This window comes from Macrobrachium rosenbergii, chromosome 21 (assembly GCF_040412425.1).
Source record: "Macrobrachium rosenbergii isolate ZJJX-2024 chromosome 21, ASM4041242v1, whole genome shotgun sequence".
Classification (NCBI taxonomy): domain Eukaryota; kingdom Metazoa; phylum Arthropoda; class Malacostraca; order Decapoda; family Palaemonidae; genus Macrobrachium; species Macrobrachium rosenbergii.
In genome coordinates, this window is record NC_089761.1 from 55,137,560 (window position 1) to 55,159,882 (window position 22,323).

At 43.0% G+C, this 22,323-nt stretch overlaps 1 protein-coding gene across 1 annotated transcript in view; it reads left to right on the forward strand.

The window, feature by feature from the left end:
* The first annotated feature begins 5,804 nt into the window (after positions 1-5,804).
* The window catches only part of LOC136850203 (serine-rich adhesin for platelets-like), a 114,270-nt gene continuing 97,751 nt past the window's right edge, over positions 5,805-22,323 (forward strand). Inside the window, exon 1 of the mRNA XM_067123842.1 lies at positions 5,805-5,889. The gene's annotated coding sequence lies outside the window, so the exon portion shown is untranslated. The remainder of the gene's footprint in view (positions 5,890-22,323) is intronic.

Below are 22,323 nucleotides of genomic sequence, written 5' to 3' on the forward strand. Positions count from 1 at the left end.
TCAGTTGCTACTTCAGACGTACCTTATTGCATCTGTGCATGGAGCTCTCTTGCAAAAGACGAATTTCAGTTGCAGAAGTTTCAACACCTTGCCAGCATGATAGACAGGAAAACCACACTACTTGTGTGCGACCGCAGTCGTCTTGAGAGTGTGTGTGTCCAGTCAGGTTATGATGCGTCCCCATCAGTTTCAAGCATTGGGCCTGAAGACATCGGTCGACCTGTAAGAGCAGTAGCAGCCTGCAAAAAGCTTGAAGGGAAATAGGTCTTATAGCTAATTCTACTAGGGTCAGCATAACAGCCCAGTTACGGTCCTGACTGGTCCCTCTGTCTCTAACGGCTTTCTCCCCCCAAAATCATGCGATGCTGGGGCTAAGATGTCAGCATGGTCCCCCCAAAATTCAGGTGATATGGGGGTAGGACGCCTACATAGGTTCACCCTCCTAGTGAAGTCTCCAGCCGCCATTAAATTTGATTTCCTAGGTAATTGGCTGAAGGGACGAATTTTCTAAATATGTGAATATATATATATATATATATATATATATATATATATATATATATATATATATATATATATATATATACATACATACATACACACACACACACACACACAGGGGCCATTCACTTAATCTGATATCACGGTACCAGTTCACCATCCTGAATACATCAGTGTACAAGTGAAAAAGAATTTAATACTGAAAATATGTGCTGGCGTGTGAGAGGCTTTCATAAAAAAATTTACTTAACGGTAATAGTTGTGCAGTGTACAAGTCTCTGACCACGGAATCTGGGGCAATCTCCCCTCAGTCGTGGTGTACATTTGTGTATTGTCGTATACTGTATAGTTTTATATTCAGATGTGCAAATGCCATAGAGAGTTAGCGAAAAATTAAAGTGGTTAAACCCTGCAAGCAACAGGCTGGATAAAAACAGCCATCATCAAACAATTCAGGACCTGCAACCTTAGCTATTTGACGTTCGAACTCCTGAACTCAGGAGCCACACTCCAGAGACTGATGAAAAACATCCTTGGGGATCTCCCCTCTGTGTCTGCGACATTGTTTACATCCTCACCGTCTTCAAGAACTGGGAAAGCCACCTAAAACACATCAGAGCTCTACTATCCCTCCTGCAGGATCGCAGGCTAGTGGTCTGATTACAGGTAAGTCGGTTGGGTATGCGACCGAGACCTGTCAGGTGATGCACGTGACGAATAAGCAGTGATTGCAAGGGTGCTCGGTGATGAGCTGCCGAACCTGGCGGCGGAATCGAAGCTTGGAGTTGACCGGGCTTATACCACCTCCCCTCCCCAACACACACACACACACACACACACACACACACACACACACACACACAAAAGAGTTAAAAAAAGGGTTTATCAAAGCTGTAGGCTCCTATACCTCACTGAGGAATTTTACACTTTACAATTGGTTGTTTTTTACAATTGAATATTTGACTGTTCGACACCTTTATTAGGCCAGAGCTGTACAGGGTGCTGCTAAGGTACTACGTCGCAAACGAACGTGGTAGTTGACAATTATAACGTAAAAACAGTGGTTATTATTATTGTCATGTTCATCTATCCCACATTCTTATTGGGCTGACGCTAATCTGAGCACTGATACGCTACTATGCCGGGAAAATTTTTGACACAATATAAATGACATGTATGCAAAGGTAATTTAAATATTCATATTCATATAAGGTGAATACTTTTTGAGTGCTGATAGAGCACCAAGATCCAATATATATATATATATATATATATATATATATATATATATATATATATATATATATATATATATATATATATATATGAACATAAACAAATGCTCCACATCCTTATTCGATGTTTAATTTTTCAGGATATTAATATGGTACTAAGTGATACTAACAAACGAACTGTAATATAACGACGAGCATTGTTAAAAGCTGAGTTTGTGTGGCGAGCAAATTGGTCTCCTGGACTTGGAGAGGTTGATTGGTGAACTGGCTTTAACCTGTTAATTGAGTCCCAGTCCTAGTGCCTGGGTAGTTTTATTTTAAATGTATTGTCTTTCCATTCAAAGATGGCGTAAGGGTCTCTGCATGGGGGTGTTAAATCCCTCAGGAAGATGAATTTGCAATTAATCGAATGATTTGGGATATATATACTTTTAATTCTTGTTTTCGTATGTTTGCATGCATGGTCAATGATTTCCAATGATTTTTTTGAAGTCTCGATAATTCTTTGTTTGGTTGGGTAGCTACCACATCCATTCAGGTCCATTGCACCTGGCGGTGAGTGCGGCTTAGAGGGAATAGTGGATTCTTTCCGCCACGCCGCTGGCAACGGATTGTAGGCGTTGGTGTAGCATATATTGGAACCAATTAATTTGCACAGGTGGTTCAGATTTTAAAGTGGATTGCCAGCCCTTTGTCAGATGTTACCTCATCAGAAATGCCATAATGGCTACCCAACCGTCGAGGAGTACCTTTGTGCAGGCACTTGCCATAGCTTCTGTCATAGGTACTGTTTTCAGCCAACACATGGATCTCTTCGTTGTTGTGAAGAAATATTTGAACCCATTGGATGGTGGCAGGGGTCCTATTATGGCGACGTGGCGATGTCCAAGTCGTTGTCCAATGCCGGACTCAGAGTGTCAGGTGATTTTTTGGCACTTGCGGCACTTTGGCAAATTCTTATACCTCTTTTTGTTCCTTTCCATTTGAATTTTTGAGTTGCTAATTTGACTGTTGTCCTCCCTGAGGGGTGGGAGAGTCCTTGGATTATAGGTCGAAGGCTTTTTTTCTGGAGGGATCTAGGAACCAAGAGGGTAGGATGTCCTGTGCAGGTGTTGCAGAGAATGACTTATTTTGTGTTGCTACAGGATGTCTTCCCATCACAGACTCGTTATCTAAGTGCAGCTTCAGCAAGTTCATTGCAATTTATCCCTAGTTGAACTCCGTTGACTTCTGCCATGGATAGTACGTCTGCTAATAGGCTTTTCATGCCGGAAATGCCTTAGTTAGTTCACCCAGGCTTGACAATTGCTGAAAGTTGATATTGCAGTCAGATAGCGTATGTGTCCTGGTTTTTGGTTAGGACATGGACGAGGCGTTGATGATCCATTAATGTGGTGAAAGATGCACCCTCAAGTAGGTGGCTGAAATGTCTGGTGCTTAGGTGTATGGTGAGAAGTTCTCTGTTGAAGGTATATTTCTTTTGGCTGTTGCTAGTTTGAGCTGAAGAATCCCAGGGTTGAGTTGTCCAGTTGATTAATTATTCTATAATGGCGCCTGCTGCGATGTTGTTTACATCTGCCTAGAGCTCAAGTCTGGCCCAGGGGTTTGGGAAATCCAAAGTGGTGGCATCTGCCATGGCATCTTTGATGTCTTTGAAGGGATCTTTTTAGGCAGGGCCCCAGTTAAGAGTCTTGATGTTTCCTCTGAGGGCGCCATAGAGGTCCTTTTATGATAGTCAGAATCTGGTATTTCTTGACTGCTGAAATGTTGGATTGCAAAGGTTTGATTCTGTTTACAGAGACTTGATGATCCAGGACCTCAATAGAAGGGTCACCGATTATTGACCTATCAAATCAGACCACTAGCCTGCTATCCTGCAAGAGGGATAGTAGGGCTCTGATGTGTTTTAGGTGGCTTTCCCAGTTCTTGAAGAACGTGAGTATGTAAACAATGTCGCAGACACGGAAGGGAGATCCTCAAGGATGTTTCTCATCAGTCTCTGGAGTGTGGCTCCTGAGTTCAGGAGTCCGAACGTCAAATAGCTAAGGTTGTAGGTCCTGAAATGTTTGATGATGGCTGTTTTTCTCCAGCCTGTTGCTTGCAAGACTGAAGAAGACTGAGTGGAAGAACAAAAACCGGGGCCTCTGCAGCATAACTCACCTTATCTTATTCCATTTTTATCCAACTCATATTTTGGATTCTTGCTGCAATGAAACTGTGAAACCACTTTGTAAGAAAAGTGACAGGAAGCCAGAATCACCTAACAACACCCGTTTTTCCCTTATTTCATTAGGTTTGATTCAGCCAAATCAACATTTGAAATATTCAATGAAAATGTAATCTTTTCATATGATAACACTGTAAAATAATTGTCCTCACCAGAATAACAACATTGTTTATGAAATCCCATGTATGAACTGTGTTTCATTTCATTTGGATTAAGCAGGTAATAATTAAATGTCAGAATATATCAACATAAATTTTTTTTCTGTACCTAAGTTAAAAATCCCTTAGAATTGATTGGTCCCTTAGTAGTAAAATAACAAGGGGTAAGAATATTACTGCCAGAAATCTAATAGTCTTATTTATACAGCAGACGTAGGAGAATAATATTTTAAGCTCAGATTTATACTCTCTCGACCTTATTATGACAAGATGTTCAAAGGGATTTCAAAGGGGAATTAAAGAATCTCACAATCGATCTTTGCCTCTCCTTAGTTTATCCGGTTATGTGAGTTAATCCTAGACAGCCGTTCCTCACCTGAAAAACCTTCCTCAGAAAGCAATGACCTTGGTTGTTCCATTGTACGTAATTTGCTTAAAAATCCTGTACAGCAACGTCAGAAGATCTTGCACTCTGTTATTTCACCTTCCTCATGGCCATACATTCTTTATATACGTGCTTACATACATACATATGCACATGCACACACACACACACACACACATATATATATATATATATATATATATATATATATATATATATATATATATATATGTATGTATGTGTATATATATATACATATGTATGGCGTTTAAAGGAAATAATAAAGAACAGAATATACATGCTGAAGTAAACTAAAGAAATAAAAGGTAGGCAACAGGTATGACATTAAAATGTAGACGTGATGTCAGGATAAGCTTATTTCAGTCGAAGACTGGCTTGATACAAAGCCTTAAAACGTGAAACAAACTGTTAAGAATTGACAACCACGAAAGGGCGGTGACAAGCGAAAAAAAAAAAAAAAAAAAAACAGTAGCCTATTCATCTGCCGCGGAGTTACCTCTCCCAACGAGTGGGCAAAAGTGACATAAAACGATTACATTAATAACACATTTATTTGAAAAATATACAAATGGAAAACCAATAGGATAAAGCTGAGTCAGATAAGATCGCAATTAACTTCAAGAAAAGGGATAAACATAAAAACTGTTGAAAAAATTAACACCAGAGACAATGTTGCCTTGAAAAGTAAAATAGACCCCTCATACAAATTTGAAAACCACAAAAGGGCCGATAAAAAGAGAGGTGACTGGGTACTAATTCATTATTAAAATTACCTGTTCTCTCCTACCTGTCTGAAGTAATTTACTAATTTCTGTGTACTGTTAACACCATACTGCAGACAATGCCAGATTAATAAAATCATAGTTCATAATATGTACCATTTTGTATAAGGCGAATGAGAGCATGTACAGTACGTCGGTAGGTTACGAAGGGAACAATGAAAATAAGCTTAGATACATAAAGAAGAGGTATTACTGACAATCATATTCAGATTAAAATATATTCCTTAAAATACTCTTAATGATTCTTAACCTCATCCCCATCTTAAAGAGCAGTTCAATGGAAGAAGAATAAGCGATTTTGGTGTTGTAGTATAAATCACGTTCGTAACCTGGGGTATTCTTCTACTAAACATTACATAAGGCTGACATAAATTAGTATAATATTTTCATCAAAGATTTTTGTCCTAAAACTTAATTATTTCATCCTTTATTTGTAATTAAACATGTTAAATTTAATCCCTGGACGATCACGAAGATATAACAACTCTTGTCAACATTGAGGAGTTGCCGATTTGTAAACAAAAGAGCTGCGTCAATTAGGCGATACGCCAAGGGTATTTCCGTAAACTATACGGACAAGGTAGTTGTAATTTATTGTGAAATTGCATGGTCACTGAAATCTAGTTGGTTTTGTGTACCGAAGGTACCATAATTTTGGAAGAGTATTATTTGGAGTAGACACTAGACATAGATAAACTTCGGCTGTCAAAGCCAAGCGTCCAAACCTTGAATGGGGCTTAGGCTAGCCCAGGTAGCCTAGTCCACTTTAGTCCCTAATCCACTGCAGGCCGTAGGAAAGTTTCCCTAATTACGTGGAAACGTTTGTCAGATGAAAGCCCTGCGATTCATGAACCACGGAATTATATACTGTACTTTCTGTTACGATATTGCTTGCACCTTAGGCTTCATTAGGCCTAATCCATTGCTCAAGATACTAACCTTCTGACTATGGTTGTTGTAATGAATTTCGGGTAGAACTATGGGGTTGCCCCGCATCGGGTATTACCTTGGAAATTGACTTTTCCTGTAGTATTTTGGTTGCTTATTGAATTAACTGTTACTTTTTGGCAGTTGACTGTAATTAACATCAGAACTTATGGGGTATGTTTTTGTATGCTGGCCATCCTGGAATGCTATCGTGCATGCACAGTGTTATAGGGGAGGTTTGGGTAAAAAGTGGAGTATCCTTCAACACAGGGTAGGTGGGTGGAGCCCCCGGCCAAGTAACACGGCCTGCTAGGTTAGGTTAGGGTACGTTAGGTTAGTATAGTTCCTTTTTATATAAGTAACTTACCAAATAATTACATAGCTATTAGTTTCTACTTTACACGGCAGCTCAAAATTTAAAAATCGCGATAGCCCTCTTTTGTTTTGGGTTTAGGTGGCTGCCCCGCCCACTTTCAGGGAAGAATAGGGACAACACAGCTAAAGAGATCAATTCGTTTCTGCCGGTCAATGACTAAAGATTGGTTGTTGAGCAGCTCTGTGGATTCATTTTCTCACTTGATGGTTTCGAATTTCTCTTCATTTGGTGAAGTATTCTGGGATTTTTGGTACCGCGCTAATTTCGGTTAGCTTAGCTAATATTCACGACATTTCTGTTTGCGACTCTCTTGATATTGACTTTAATTTTGATGTATCAAGTCAGATTCTAGCCTTTCTAGTGTTATATACTGCAGCAAAGGCTGCAAGACTCGACTCACATCGGCTAAATATGACAATCATACCATTTGCTGCAATTGTAGGGAGCAAGTTTGCTCTCCAGACCTTAATTGTGATGAATGTAAGGATTGGGATAAAGGAAAGTGGAAGACTTTGCATACTCATTTGGAGAAACTCCAATGAGACAGACTTAGGAAAGCGACTGCTAGGGCTGAAGCTAGAGCTTCTGCTTGTCAGGTTAATTCTCCTAAACTGGATATTGTTGATCCTGTTGTCCCTTCAACACCTGTGACTGTCTTTTCTCCTAGTTCTAGTCCTCCGACTTTCCCAGAAATTTGATCTTTTGGTTAATACCGTTTCCCAGATTGGGAACTCAGTCAGAGTCCTGATGGACAAATTCAATAGTGTTAATGTTGGGATGAATACAGTGTCGAGTGCAGTGTTGGTGGAGGGGGTAACTACTCATCCCACGTACGCTCCTAGATCAAGGTCCTTGCTAAACTCCCCTTGCTCACCTGGGAGGAAGCAAACTGGCAATCCAAGGGAGGTCAGTGGGATTTGCCCATGGGTAGTTGCTTCCTCAACCAAGCGTGTTGCACAGAAATCCCAGGACTCAGTGGACAGCCACTGGAGGGGCGTCCGATTAAGTGTGCATAACTTATTGTCAAGCAACTCGGACTTGCAAGAGCCAAAGAAGTCCGCTAGGCGCTTTTCTAGTGTGTCATGGCTGTTGAAAAGTCATTCTTCCGTGATGGACAATGGTTCACCTGTCCATAAGCGAGCCTTGGAGAGAGCTCGTAGTCCGGCACCCACTTGTAGTGTCTGGGATCCCCCCAATCAGGCTTTGTCTGTACCTAAGGTGTCTGCCGAGCTCCGAATGTCTGATCATTCAGTGTTCAGACACAGTGCATGATTATTCAGTTTCTGAGCATTTAGTGTCAGAACGCCCAGTTTTTGAGCGCCCAATAGGTGAATGCCCATCATATGAACCAGTGTTTGGATACCCAGTGAGTGATCATCCAGTATCCGATCGCTTTGAGTCTGAGCTCCCAGTGTATGAACGAGCTGTATATGAGCGCCCAGTGTCCAATCGTCCAGTGCATGGGCGCCAGTTGTCCAAGCGCCCAGAGTCCGATCCTCCAGTGTGTGAGCGCCCAGTGCATGGGCATCAAGTATCCAATCACACAGTATGTGAGTGTCCAGTTTCCGAGCTTTCTGAGAGCCCAGTGTCCGCGAAGCACTCAGTATCAATAAAGTGTCCAGTGCCCGACGGTGCAGTATCCAAATACCCGGTTTCCAAGCGCCCAGTATCCAAACGTCCTTGTTCTGTGGATCCTTCTTTTGAGGCGTGCCCGTCAGTACTCAAGCGTCTGGTGCTACCAGTGGATCATTCAATACCTAGCTTGACAGGTGCTGTTTCTTCTGTGATGGAGGACCTGTCTTTAACACCAATTCAAGAGTGTTTGGGTAGCATTCTTAGTCTCCTTCAGAAGTCTTCTGCGATGCCACAGGACCCTCTGGACCCTCCTACTTCCCCTATTTCCCCAGAAGAGGAACCTTTGGATGAGGAACAGCCAACTTCTAATTATTCAACGCTGTTGAGATAATTTTTAGTCTGCTATCTTGACTTTCTTCCCTCCGGCTATTCCGACTTCTCCGGGTTCAGCTTTCTTAATGCGACACCCTGCAGGGACTTCCAAGCTGCCTCAGATGGTGCTTTCCTCTTCCTCAAGGAAAGCTTTGGCTCGGATCGACACCTGGTTGGCAGTGAAGAGAGACTTGGGGAAAGAAGTTTTTTGTACGCCTCCCTCTTGCCTGATACGACAGAAATATTTGTCGTTCTCCACTGGAGAAGCTCCTTCCTTGGGAGTTTCTGCTTCCTCTCAAGGGGACTTCTCCAGTCATATCGATGCCACTCTTTGTTTGGCATTCTCTTCGGCCAGGGTTTTATGTACTATTTCAGGGTTGGATCATCTCCTTAAGGACGTCTTCAAGGTCTTTGAGGCTCTGAGCTTCCTCGATTTGACCGTAAGGGTTTTGGCCAAAAAGATAGAAGATTGTGTCTCTCTGTAGGAAAACTTCGCTGCAGACTGGTTAGGGGTGCTTTCATGTGCTGACATAGTACAGTAGTGAGAGTATGGTGTTCGTTCACCACTAAGGGAGTCACTCCCTCTCAGAGATCTTCCCTTCTCTTCGCACCCTAGGACAGAACCAGTTTGTTCCCTCAAGCAACTTTGGAACAAGTGACACACGAACTTCAGAAGAAGTCTACGCAAGACCTCGTTGCACAGTCAACCAAGGGATCTAGAGTACCACCTAAAACACCCTTGTCATCTTATGCTGTTAGGATGACCTCCACTTTGGTTCAGCAGCCCGTTTGAGGAGGCAGAGGAAGTTTTTAATCTCAACCTCGGATGAATCTTCGGTCAGTGTGACCTTCCAAGAAATCTATGATCAAACCTACTCGTAAATGAGGAGGCTGTCCTCCATATCCCTGTGGGAGCAAGACTCCTCCATTTTTGGAGCAGATGGGAGGCCAGAAATGTAGAACCTTGGGTTCTAAAAGTTTTGCAAGGGGGATATGTGATCCCTTTCAGGGAGAAATCTCCATTAACAACATCGCCCATCATCTTGAAGGCCTACTCGACAGGATCGGAGGGGTTTTTGGCCCTCCCTCGAGAAGTATCATCCCCACTCAAGAAGCAAGCTATGTTGGTGGTCGAAGATATAAGCACAGAGGAATTTTAGAACGTCTCTTTGTCGTTCCAAGTCATTGGGAGGTTGGAGACCTGTCCTGGACGTCAGTGCTCTGAACTCCTTCATTCTGACAATGAAGTTCAGAATGGAAACGAGCAAGTCAGTCCTGTCAGCTGTCGAAACTTCGACAAGAGAGATTGTACTTTTCCACAAGTTGTGGTATAGTTTTATGTATTCTCTTTAAATTTATGTAAAGTGGAAATGCGTATTATGTAGTGTGGATCTAGCTAGTGGAGGACTCAAGAATGCAGCCATAATTTTCGGTGTCTACAAATCCATTTAAGTATTCCTATTCATCTTAAAGTACATTTGGGGAAGCTTTCTTTAGGAGATATGCATATCGAAATGTAAGGAGAATTTCTTGAGGTGTGCTTTAGATGAGGGTAGTGAAATAAAAACTGTGCTCACGCCAATCTAACTGTACATCAAGCTAGGAACAATTGAATACACCAATAGTAAGTTCATATTGTCAGTTTAGTTAATATACACAACTCATTGTATTAATATAATCACAATTTAGCATAAAAGTGAAGTAACCTGGGTGTCGTAGCCTAAGACTTAGGCTACGATTTGGGTCAGTACATTTCAGATCGTTTAGGCTATATGACAACACTGACGATTTGAAATGCTATACTTATTCTGAATGAGTCGGAATATCAGCCATCCATCAGGAAGACTGGATGGTTACCATCGATATGTGGGAGGTTTGTCTTCCAGGACAGGGTCTTTCAGTTTCGGGCATTGTGCTTTGGCCTCTCCCCAGCCCCTAAAGTTTTCACTTGTGTTCTCGCTCCATTGGCAAAATGGCTCCATCTAATAGGAATAAATGTCTTTATGTAGATGATTTGCTCCTATGCTCCTCCTCAAGATCCCAGTGCACAGAGGACATTTGCAAGACGCTTCTACTCGCCCAGGATTTGGGGCTTTTAATCAATGTCAAGAAATCTCAGTTGGTTCTCAGTCACTTGATTCTATATTTGGGTATAAAGATAAATTCTCTGAATTTTTGGGTTTTTCCATCCGATCAAAGGATCCAGAACTGCCTCAAAAAAGTTTGAAACTTCATCTCTTGTCCCTCCTGCTCAGCCAGAGAGTAGATGAGCCTTCTGGGAACACTTTCCTCCATTGAAACTTTTGTACCATTGGGCTGGTTGCACACCAGAGCGCTGCAGTTCTTCCTCAGGACCAGTTGGTGCAGTAAGAATCTCCCGGATTCGTTTGTTCTCCCCATCACTCCTGAAATCAAGGAAGAACTTAGGTGGTGGCAGGTGGAAGACAGATTCTTGGTAGTAAAGACGCTGCTCCCTCTGAGCCCCAACCTAATGTTATATTCAGATGCATCAGACCTGGGTTGGGGGCCTCTTCTCGACAACAGTGAAGTATCCAGGACTTGGTCCCCCAGCCAAAAGGACCTTACACATAAACATGAAGGAGCTGAAAGTGATACATCTGGCTCTTCAGTTCTTCTCAGCAGAAACTTTCAACAAAATGATTGCTGTCCATTCAGACAGTATGACCGCACTGGCTTACATAAGGAATCAAGGGGGGACACATTCCTTTTCACTTTACAAAGCAGCCAAGGATCTTCTCTTGTGGGCACAGGACAGCAATACCTGCATTGTGACCCACTTCATTCAAGGGAAACTGAACGTCCTTGCGGAGGAATTAAGTCATGGCAAACAGGTTTTACCAACGGAGTGGACACTGAATCCACAGGTGTGCACCGACCTGTGGAAACAGTGGGAAACACCGTCGATAGACCTGTTTGCAATTTCAAAGAACCATCGTCTTCCACTGTTTTGTTCCCCAGCGCCGGACCCTCGAGCATGGGCGACGGATGCCATGCTGCAAGATTGGTCGGGCTAGATGCTTACGCCTTAACCCCATTCAGCATGGTGAGAGAAGTACTGGAGACGTTCAGCACCCATGACAACATATTGATGATGCTAGTGGCTCCCTTTTGGCCACACAAGGAATGGTTCCCGGACCTTCTTGCCATTCTGGTAGATTTCCCAAGGCTGTTACCTCAAAAGAGAAATCTGCTCAAACAGCCTCACTTTCATCACTTTCACCAAGGGTTACCCACTCTCGCTCTGACAGGCTTCAGACACTGTGGTAGTTTGTCAGACTGAAAGGTTTTTCAAGGAAGGCTGCAAAAGCAATTGCAAGATGTAGGCCATGATTTTCTGCTTCGGTCTACCAAGCCAAGTGGGCAGTTTTCCAAGGCTGGTGCCAAGAGAATAATATTTCATCTTCTAAGATGACTCTAGCCCAAATGGCTGACTTTTTTCTGTTTTTGAAATCTTCAAAAGGACTGGTTACATCCACCATAAAATGATACAGAGCTATGTTGAATTCTGATTTCAGGCATAGGGGATTAGACTTATCTTCAAATCAAGACATTAGCGATTTGATTAAATCTTTAACACTTCGAAACGAGAAATATTCTACACTCACTTGGAATTTGGATGTGGTCCTTAAATGGCTCTCGGACCCCCCTTTTGACCCCTTAGACTCTTCTTCACATAGAGATTTAACAAGGAAGACTCTGTTTTTAATGGCTCTTGCTACAGCAAAGAGTCAGTGAGTTACATGCCCTTGATAAGAGGGTGGGATTTTCACAAGGACATGCAGTGTGTTCCCTGATATTGGGGCTCTTGGCTAAGAAAGAGGATCCTTCTAATCCCTGGCCACATTCCTTCACGGTCAAGAACTGGGCAGAGATCCTGAACCCATCAGGTCAGGAGAGAGTACTCTGCCCTGCAAGAGCACTAAGCTGTTACTTGGAGAGAACTAAAAGTATTAGAGGTTCTTCACAGAATCTCTGGTGTTTTGTTAAGAATCCTGGACATCCTTTATCCAAGTTTGCATTATTGTATCCTTCTTTTTAAGGATGGTGATTTCAGAATCTCATTCAAGGATTCAAGATAATTCCCTTCCCTTGTGCAAAGTAAAGTCCCATGAAATAAGGACAGTTGCCACTTCGTTGGCACTCAAGCGGAATCTCTCTCTCCATGATTTTGTAGTCCACATGCTGGAGATGCAAGTCAGTTTTCGCTATGTGTTATCTTCGCGATATAGAGACAGTGTGCGAAAAATGCAGTACATTAGCCCCATTTTTTACAGTTGGCATGGTATTGGGGGACAAAGAATAGGAGAAACTCCTTTTTTCCTCTATCCTCTCTCCTTGATAAGGATTGTCGTCTATACTTTGGAAGTCTGGTGGCGCTATGTTGTGAGTGCCTACCAGTCATTGTTTTTAAAGGTATGAGTGGAATTTTTTTTAAATTGGTGTAGGTTAATTTTCAGGTCATATTTCTGCCCTCTCAGTTTTCCTTTTAGACTTGAGGGAATGCAGCACTGTTGTGGATGATTCTCCTTTGTTTTTTTAAGTAATTCATAGTTTCCATTGCTCCCCTCTTCGCCCTCCTTTTGGCATAGGTGAACCTGTTGATCAGCACTCTTTGTAAACTTCTACCTTGGCTCCTGTTAAAACAAGTAAGAAGTTCAAGCTATCTAATTCTGTTCAGGTGTGTTTTGAGGTGATCTCAAAAGTGTATCCCTTAAACCTGGTTCTTGGAATGCCATTGCTTCATTTTCCAGTTTTATAAAGCTTCTTAGAACAGCTTGTGATGTCACAGATACAATGTCAGATTTTCAACCTTCCTCCATTCAAGATGCAAGTTTTTCAAGTTGGTTGCTCCATGGAAACAAAGAGCTCTCTAATCTTTAAGGCACTTTGGCCTCATAGGGAGGGAGAAGTGCTTATGAAGTTGATCAGTTGTTCTTAGTACTAACTGCTCGTCTACTGTGTTAGGTAAAAAAAGATAATAATAATGTCAGTCTGGAAGGGCCGGCAGTTCTAGATGAAGATTTGGAGTGTTAACCTTATCTTGATAGACTTATTTCTGAAGCTGAGGGAGGAAGTCGTTACGTTTTTTACAACTCAGCGTTAAAGTAATGGGAACAGTTGAATTCATATTTTTCTTATTAAGTAGCACCAGCTCAACAGGCAGCAGCTGTTTTTGGCACATCTTATCACTGTCTCTTTAACCCTGTAGTGTTTAAGACCATCACCAAAGATATCTTTAAACAGGAGAATAGAGAATTATTGGCAAAATCTTTGGAGTCTTCCCTTTAGCATCCTGCACCTTCAGCCTTTACAGCATGAAAGTTCTGTGCCTAATATCAACCCAAACCACCCTTCCGTTCTTCTGGTTCAGTAAGCTCTTTTGAGGTGATCAAGGCTTGCATTCTAAGTGAAAGAATCGCAAAGACACCATAACTGATGTTTTGAATCCTAAAGGTCAAGTTGGAGGCCATGTACAGAGTTTCTGTTGCGTCTCAAAGTTTCAAGAATCTTGGGTAGTGATAGTTTTCAGGGAAGGATTCTTTGTATGTTTTGTTATTCTTCCACCCTTGTCAGCATTCCCAATATCCTTCCCTGCCCTCCCTCTTCACCCAGAGAAGTTCTGAGTTTTGGAGGAGATCAGACAGTTGTTACACAAGAAATCGATTGAGCCAATTTTAGGCTAGTCACTGAGGTTTTATCATCGACTTTTTCTTGTTCCCAAGGCATTGTGGGGTAGCTGGAGGCCAGTATTGGACATTTCTAGTCCCAACAAGTTTATTCTTTCAAAATACATTCCCTGGATACTTCATACAGCACTTAGTTTGCAGACGCAGAAAACAACACTTACAACATTATCACCTTAATACCACTAACCCATAAAGAAAAAAATTTAAACCACCAATTATCACCTCTGGTAACGACCGGTAAACAGCGCCACGCCCCTCTCCCGCTCAGCTGATCATCAGTTGTTTTTTTCTCGCTCGTCGAGAGAGGTTCTCTCGGCTTCGCTTCACTTTCAACTTTAGGATTTCCTTATTCCTGTTTTGTCACCTGCTTCTTATTCCCAGTATGGATTCCAAGGATTATCGTCACAGGACTTTGACAAGTGTGACTCCAGACGCAGCTGTAAAATTGCAAGACTCGGATGAGTAGCCTGTCTAATGATAGACATTCTATTTGTAATTCTATTTGTAATTGTAGAGGGGGCATTGTACGGAGAGTAAGAAATGTGCCGATTGTGAACAATGGTCATCTGATGAGTTTGCCAGATATGTCAAACATCAAAATCTCTAGTACAAAAACGAAAATCTAAAGCTAAGACGGCTGCTATTCAAGGGGTTATCGAGAGCCCTTAACCGAACCTTCTTCGGGTAATAGCAATGATGTTGTAAATGTTGCAGATGCTTCCGGTGAGCACCTGTCAAAATCTGACATAACTGATCTTTTTGATAAATCAGTCAGTCAATTTTCTGCATCTTTTCGGATCAGATTGCTGAATCGATGCAGATGTCTTTTATTGAATTAGGCAATCTTTTAGATAGGGATTAGGGACTGAAGATGATGATGTTTGTACCACTAACCCTTCTTTTTTTTCAGACATTCCCCGACTGCCTCGGTCTGCCATTCCTCTAATAAAGGAATTAATGATCCGCCTCTGCTTAACCCCGAGAAGTGTCATGTCGGCATGGGGAACCAGTTGGCCGGTGCAGTCGGGTATTTCTTTTTCCCTGATATTATTAATTGTATTGATTTTGTTAAAGCTAGGCAATTAGGTTTAAATATTCCTGAGCAAGTAGCTCAACTTGTTTATTCTCAGCGATCTGGCGTGCGTCATGGTTCAGGTGTCGCATCTCAGGGTTTGCCGTGCAGTATAGATGCGAATCTTGATGGGTCAGTTTCTCAGGGTCATGGTGATGGTGTTTTTCCTCCCAAGGTGTTGGGTCGTCGTGAGGTTTCTCCTGCACCTGTGGTTTCGCAGGTTCGTCCTGTCATTAGGTTGTCGCAAGATATTCTTGCTTCTGGGAGTTCGCAGGTTCCACCTGTGTCCGGTTTGTTGCAGGCTTTCCCTGCGCTGGGTTGTTCGCAGGCTTTGCCTTCGTCTGGGATTGTGAAGAGTCAGTCCACCTCTGTGATTTCGGTGTCGGGTTCATTGTCTGGGTCTTCGCAAGGTGTTCTTGCTTTCAGATATTTTGCAGTCTCACTCTTCGCTTCTTTTTCGCAGAGTTCAGCTGCTCCTTGTCATTCGCAGCTTCATCCTCGTCTGGCGAGAGTAGTTCGCAGATTCTTTCTGCTTCTACTTCTGTCCCTTTGTCTTCGCTGGGTTCTTCACTTTCTTCTCAGGCTCCTGGGTGTTCGTGAGGATTCGTCCTTTCCTCCTCCTCCTCAGAAGTCGGTTGGGTTTGATTTTTCTAATTTTCAGTCTGTTTCTAATGAGGATGATGCTTCGTCTATTGGGGATTCTGGTTCTGATTCCCCACTCGACGAGGTTTTTAAGCTTATTTGGGCTTTCCATCCAGAATCCATTCCGGAACCTTCCAATCCTCAAAAAGGTTGCGCCTTAGAGAAGATTTATTCCTCCAAGGTTAAGGAGGGTAAATCAGAGCATAGAGTCAATCTTTTACGATAGAATTTGGAGGTTATCCAAGATGTTAGGAATAGATTTCAATCCTCACTATCGGAAGGTAAGGTTTCACTTTGTCCTCTTCCTCATAAGAAGAAATTATATTTAGCTCCGGATTCGCCTGATCTTGCGGGTTCTCCCGAACCTAACGTAGCTTTAGGTAGGCTTTCGGCCCCTGTTTCGCAGAAGAGGTCTTTGAGCATCTCGTATGATGAATGTTCCCGATTAGAATCTTTAGGTCGGCACCAGCTGGAAAATAATTCTTTTTCTTTCTGACTCCTTTCCACTCTCCTTAACTTCATTAAAGAATCGGATTCGTCCCTCCGGATCCTCGATCTTTGAGGCTCTCATTCAGTCTTTTTCCATTTCTCTAGTTAATTCCTCCAATATTGCTGCCTCTATCGCTACCTTCCTTCAAGTCAAGAGAAGGGGAAGGTATCTTATCTCATTTGCCTCCGCATGTACAGTACAACAATTCCAAAAGACCCAATTATTGTCCTCCTTAGCAGGTCAGGATTTATTTGAGCAAGAGACTCTAGAAAGAGTCATTAGTGAAGTTAAAGATGACTCCACTACTTCAGCCAAGTTAGCTACTTCTAAGGCGGTCAAACTGCCCTCTTTTTCTTCAGCCAGGTTCCTCCCGAAGGCCTCTTCTGGTGGTTCTGGGGTTAATGTCGGCGCCTCTACTTGTGGCTCCGGTAGAGGTAGGGGCTCTTATCGAGGCAGAAAATCTAATTTTGTCAATAAGCTTGCGGCTTCTCCAGCGCCGCAGGCCCCTCCTGCGAAATCTCCCGTGGGCGATCTCCTAGAGGACGGGTTTTCGCCCGCTAGGAGTCATTCCCTTGTCCGGTTCAGATTGGCGGCTGTCTGTCCCTTCACTGGACATCTTGGAGGGACAAAGGTGTAGACTCGTGGGTGGTGGAAGTCCTCAGGGAGGGGTATGTGATTCCTTTCACACCCCTCCCCTCTCTCTGGGACTCCCATCACCCTCGATTCAGTATTCCCCTCTTTCCATCAGAGGATAGCGCTGGAGGAGGAGATCCCAGCTCTTCAGCAGAAGGGTGCGATCGAGCCCACGTCTCCGTCTCCAGGCTATTACAGCCGCATGTTAGAGTGGTGCCCAAGGCGACTGGAGGATGGAGACCCATTATCGATCTCTCCATCCTAAACACCTTTATTGTAAAGACCAAATTTCATATGGAGACTACCCAGTCTGTCCTTCAGTCCATTCGGAGGGGACGACTGGATGGTCTCCATAGATCTGAAGGACGCCTACCTTCAGATTCCTATTAGATCCATCGTCACGCCAAGTTCCTCTGCTTCGTAGCTGGAGGCAGGGCTTGGCAATTCAAAGTCCTGTGTTTTGGTCTTACTACGGCACCTCAGGTGTTCACGAGGATAATGGCTCCTGTATCTGCTTTTCTCCACCAGGCCAGAGTAAGGATACTCCGGTACCTGGACGATTGGCTGGTTCTGGCTTCTTCGAAGGAAGCAATGATCCGGGCAAGGGACCTGGTAATAGACCTGTGTCAGACTCTCGGAATTGTTATAAATTTCGAGAAGTCCAATCTGACACCCTCTCAATCTATGACTTATCTGGGGATCAGGTTGAGTCCTCGATTTTGAGGGCTTTCCCGACTCCCTTGAGGGTAGAAAGGTTCTTCTCAATAGCAGAAGAATTTCTATCCTCAAGGGAGCAATCTTGACATTTTAGAGGGTTCTCTTGGGCCATCTGTCTTCTCTGGCTCATCTAGTTCCTGGAGCTCAGCCGCATGAGGGCACTCCAACTGGCTCTCAGGAGGAGCTGGGACTTCGACGATGACTCTGTCCTGATCCCTTGGGACTCGGCTTGTCACGACGACCTTCTCTGGTGGATAGAAGAGGATCGTCTTGCATCAGGAATCTCTCGTGACCTCCCCACCAGAGCTTCTGTTTTGGTCCGACGCCTCGGACGTGGGTTGGGCGCAAATCTGACGAACCAATTCGCCTCAGGGATTTGGTCCAGCGAGAATCCGTCCTATCCATCAATGCAAGGGAGCTGATTGCGGTGGAGAGGGGTCTTCACTTTTTTCAAGATTTGCTCAAGAGCCGAACGGTGGCTGTCTTCTCGGACAACACGACAGCAATCTCGTATTTGAGACGTGGGGGGTGTCCGCTCAGTCGTTCTCAACGATATAGCTCAGAGAATCTTGAGATGGACAGAGACCTTGCAGATCTCTCTCCGCCCTCAGTTTGTTATGGGTCGCTGCAACGTGATTGCAGATGCTCTCTCAAGACCCAACCAAATCATAGGGTCAGAATGGACGCTGGACATGGAAGTTTTCAACAAGCTAAGGAGGAGATGGCCAGTGAACATAGACCTGTTTGCAACATCGCTAAATCACCGTTGCGATGCTTATATTGCGCCAACCTCGGACCCTATGGCTGTGGGGGTGGATGCGATGTTATACCCGTGGGACAATCTTCAGGCTTACGCTTTTCCCCCTTTTGCAATGATCCGCCAGGTGATCAACAAGCTGAAGTCTTCCACCAACTGTCAGCTAACTCTAATTGTTCCACTATGGCTTCAAAGGAGTGGTTCCCAGATTTGATGGAACACCTTCTGGAACCACCTGTTCCTCTTCCACCCAGACGGAACCACCTTCGTCAACCTCATGTGCGCAGGTTCCACAGAAATCCCCGAATGCTTCGTCTTCATGCGTGTCGACTCTTCAGCGATTCGCGAGAGCCTCAGGGTTCTCTTCTAGAGTGGCTAAGGTCCTTAGCCACTGCAGAAGAAAATCTTCTTTAGCCTCTTATCAATCTAAGTGGAAAGTCTATAGAGGTTGGTGCACGAGGCAAGGACATTCTATTTCGCGTCCTTCCATTCCTAAGGTTACAGAATTCTTTCTGTGGTTATGGGAGCATCGTCATTTCTCTGTCCCTACCATTAAGGCTTACAGGTCTATGCTTTCAGCAGTTTTTAGATTTAAGCTACCTTCCATCAGCTCAGACCTGGCCATCAGAGATCTCATTAAAGCCTTCGAGATACAAGCTCCTAGGAAGGCTTCCTCCTTCCCTTCTTGGGATCTTAATGTGGTTTTGCAAGACCTCATGTCTTCTAAATATGAACCCTTGGCATCAAAGGACCTAAGGATCATGACGAAGAAGGTCCTCTTTTTAGTAGCCTTAGCCACAGCTAAAAGGGTCGGTGAGCTCCAAGCCCCTTTCCTCTCGGTCCCTTCCTCAGGAGAGGATTTAGTTCTCTCTTATGTCTCCCACTTCATGGCGAAGACGGAATCGGCTAGTAAGCCTGTTCCCAGGTCTTTTATCCTGAAGTCCCTCAGAGACTTTAGGGTGATCTCCTGAGGGTTCACCTCTTTGTCCAGTTAGGCATTGTCTATTTATCTAGACAGGACTAAGGACCTCGTCCCGCGTCCAAGTGTCCTATTTATTTCTCCTAAGAGACCCAGGAAGAGCATTTCCAAAAATGCCATTTCTTTCTTCCTGAGAGAAGTTATTTCTGGTGCTGGAGCACTGGGAGGTGTAGGGTCCTCCTCCCAGGGCCCACAGCATTAGATCTATAGCCACTAGTGCTTTTTTTCTTAAGAATTGTTCTATCTCTAGGGTGCTGGAGGCCGATCCTGGAGATCCAATTCTGTCTTTTCTCTATTTTATTTTAAAGATATTTCATGGAGTTTAGATGGTTGTTCCTCTTTGGGACCTTTTGTTGCCAATGGTCAGGTCATTAATTAATTAACTCATTATTTATTTTATATATTTATATGGTTAAATATATATTTTAAAAATTATTATATTTACGTTCTGATTGATTAATAAGCAATTTATTAGGTTAAGACATTAACTTCATTATTGCAATTTCCCCGCAGTATGTTTGGGTTAAGTTCTCGAGTCCCTGGCAGGGCGAGACTAACTTGACATGACTAGACTGTTCTCATATAAGAGCAAAGTGGATGTAGGGCTATGTTGCCTCCACACTCTTATCCCTGAGACTCATATAAGAGCAAAGTGGATGTAGGGCTATGTTGCCTCCACACTCTTATCCCTGAGACGTCAGACCTTCATGCATACCTGACCTCCATGAGTCGGCAGAACTCTGAGTCTAGGTGAGTACGCAGCTTCCTTCTATTCTTACCAAGTCAATGAGTAGAATAGTTGGATAGGTCACTAATCAACCTCTAGTACGATCGATCCCACCTCCAGTAAAATTTTGGGAATCGTGCTGTATGAAGTATCCAGGGAATGTATTTTGAAATGGAATTTTCATTCTAAAATTAATTTCAATATACTTACCTGGATACTTCATACATCCCACCCACCTCCCCACTCTCAATGTTGGGATTACTGATGATCAGCTGAGCGGGAGAGGGGGCGTGGCGCTGTTTACCGGTCGTTACCAGAGGTGATAATTGGTGGTTTAAGAATTTTTTCTTTATGGGTTAGTGGTATTAAGGTGATAATGTTGTAAGTGTTGTTTTCGTAATCGAACTAAGTGCTGTATGAAGTATCCAGGTAAGTATATTGAAATTAATTTTAGAATGAAAATTCCATTTTTATTTCCTTTTTATGGAGTCATTCAGTTTGGCCTTAGCTATCTTCCTTAAGGGTGACTGGATGCTTTGCCAATGCAGGATGTGTACTTCCTTGTCCTGTTCCATTCTCAGATGAGGAAGTGCCTACACTATGTCTTCAAAGGGAAGGTCTTCTAGTTCAAAGCTCTGTGTTCTGGCTCCTTAAGCAGGAGGGAGTCATGTGCTAGGAGTCTCGAGTTCCCTAAAATTTGATGACAGTTACTTCTTACTAACTCATTTCAGATAACCTTGAGGGTGAAAGATTGTCCTCTGCAGCTGTCCTTGGTGATGGGCATTCTGATTAGTGTCAGTAAGTCTGTGCTCTTACGACCCAGTCAGTTTATCTTGGGATTAAGATCAATTCTCTTGCTTTTTTGGGCTTTTCAGACAGAGAGATGGGTAGACATTTGCTATCACTGCTGAGAGAATTTTTACCCTTAAAAGCCCAGAGCCAAGAGGTGGCTTCTTGTTTTGGGTCATGGCCTCTTCATTGAAGTTTGTTAACATAGTCCATCTAAGAGTGACCAATTCAATTTTACCTCAAGAACGAATCCTGATCATTTGCCATAGTTTGAAAATAAAACCTCACAGTGTCTGTGTTGTAAGCATGTCTTTTAATTTCCATTAAAACCTTTCGCTAAAGAAGGTGTCAACGCAGCTCAGTGGATGTGGAACTCGGTTTTACCTTGGTTTGTTTGCAAGACATCAAATTTCATATGAGATTGTAAAGCCCTTAGTCCTATCATCACAGTCAGAGTGATTTTCTCCTGAACCAAACACGAGAGAATCTTCATTTCTATCCTATAGTGAGACTTAGGAAATCTCAGTGTTGATTTTGTAGAGCATGAAGGTACATATTAGCATGTAGGAGCTTACCTTCATATCTGAAGGTAGTCATTCTCTTTAGTTTTGGACTGTTGGTTATAAGCTGAGAACTGTGGCACAGGAGTCACTAATACTCCATGAGACAGACACCTTTATTTCCTGTAAGGAGCCTCTGACAAGCCTTGTTACGAGGACCTTATACCCTGCCACGGAACCACCTTCTAGTGGCAGTGCTTACCAGGAAGGATAACACAGCAGGCAAGAATGTTAGAAGCTTTTCACTTTTTAAAAAAGCTATTAGTTCACTTGGCTGAGCAGATGTTTCTCTGGCTGCACTAACCCACCATCCTCATTCAGTGTGGTAGTCGGCTGACTTTGACAGTAGGTAAGGTTCATCTCAAATAATGACTATTTTTATGGTAAAATTAATTATTTGTCTACTTACTTACTGTTAAAGTGTAAACTCACCCAGCCTCCCCACACCTTATTGGGTGGTTATGAAAAATTCTGACAAGAATGTAAACATTCAAATGCCACCTGGTTGGAAACAGGTAATTACAGACAGTCCATCCTGGTCAGCCAAAGCATTATTCTTTTGTTTGAGTGTTGTTCGCATGTAACGGTGCAAAGATATATATGCAAGTATCCAAATAATTTTATCATGAAAATTATAACTTGTCTTAGATATTCAAATCAGAGTGTTATCATAATCCCACCTCAGCAACC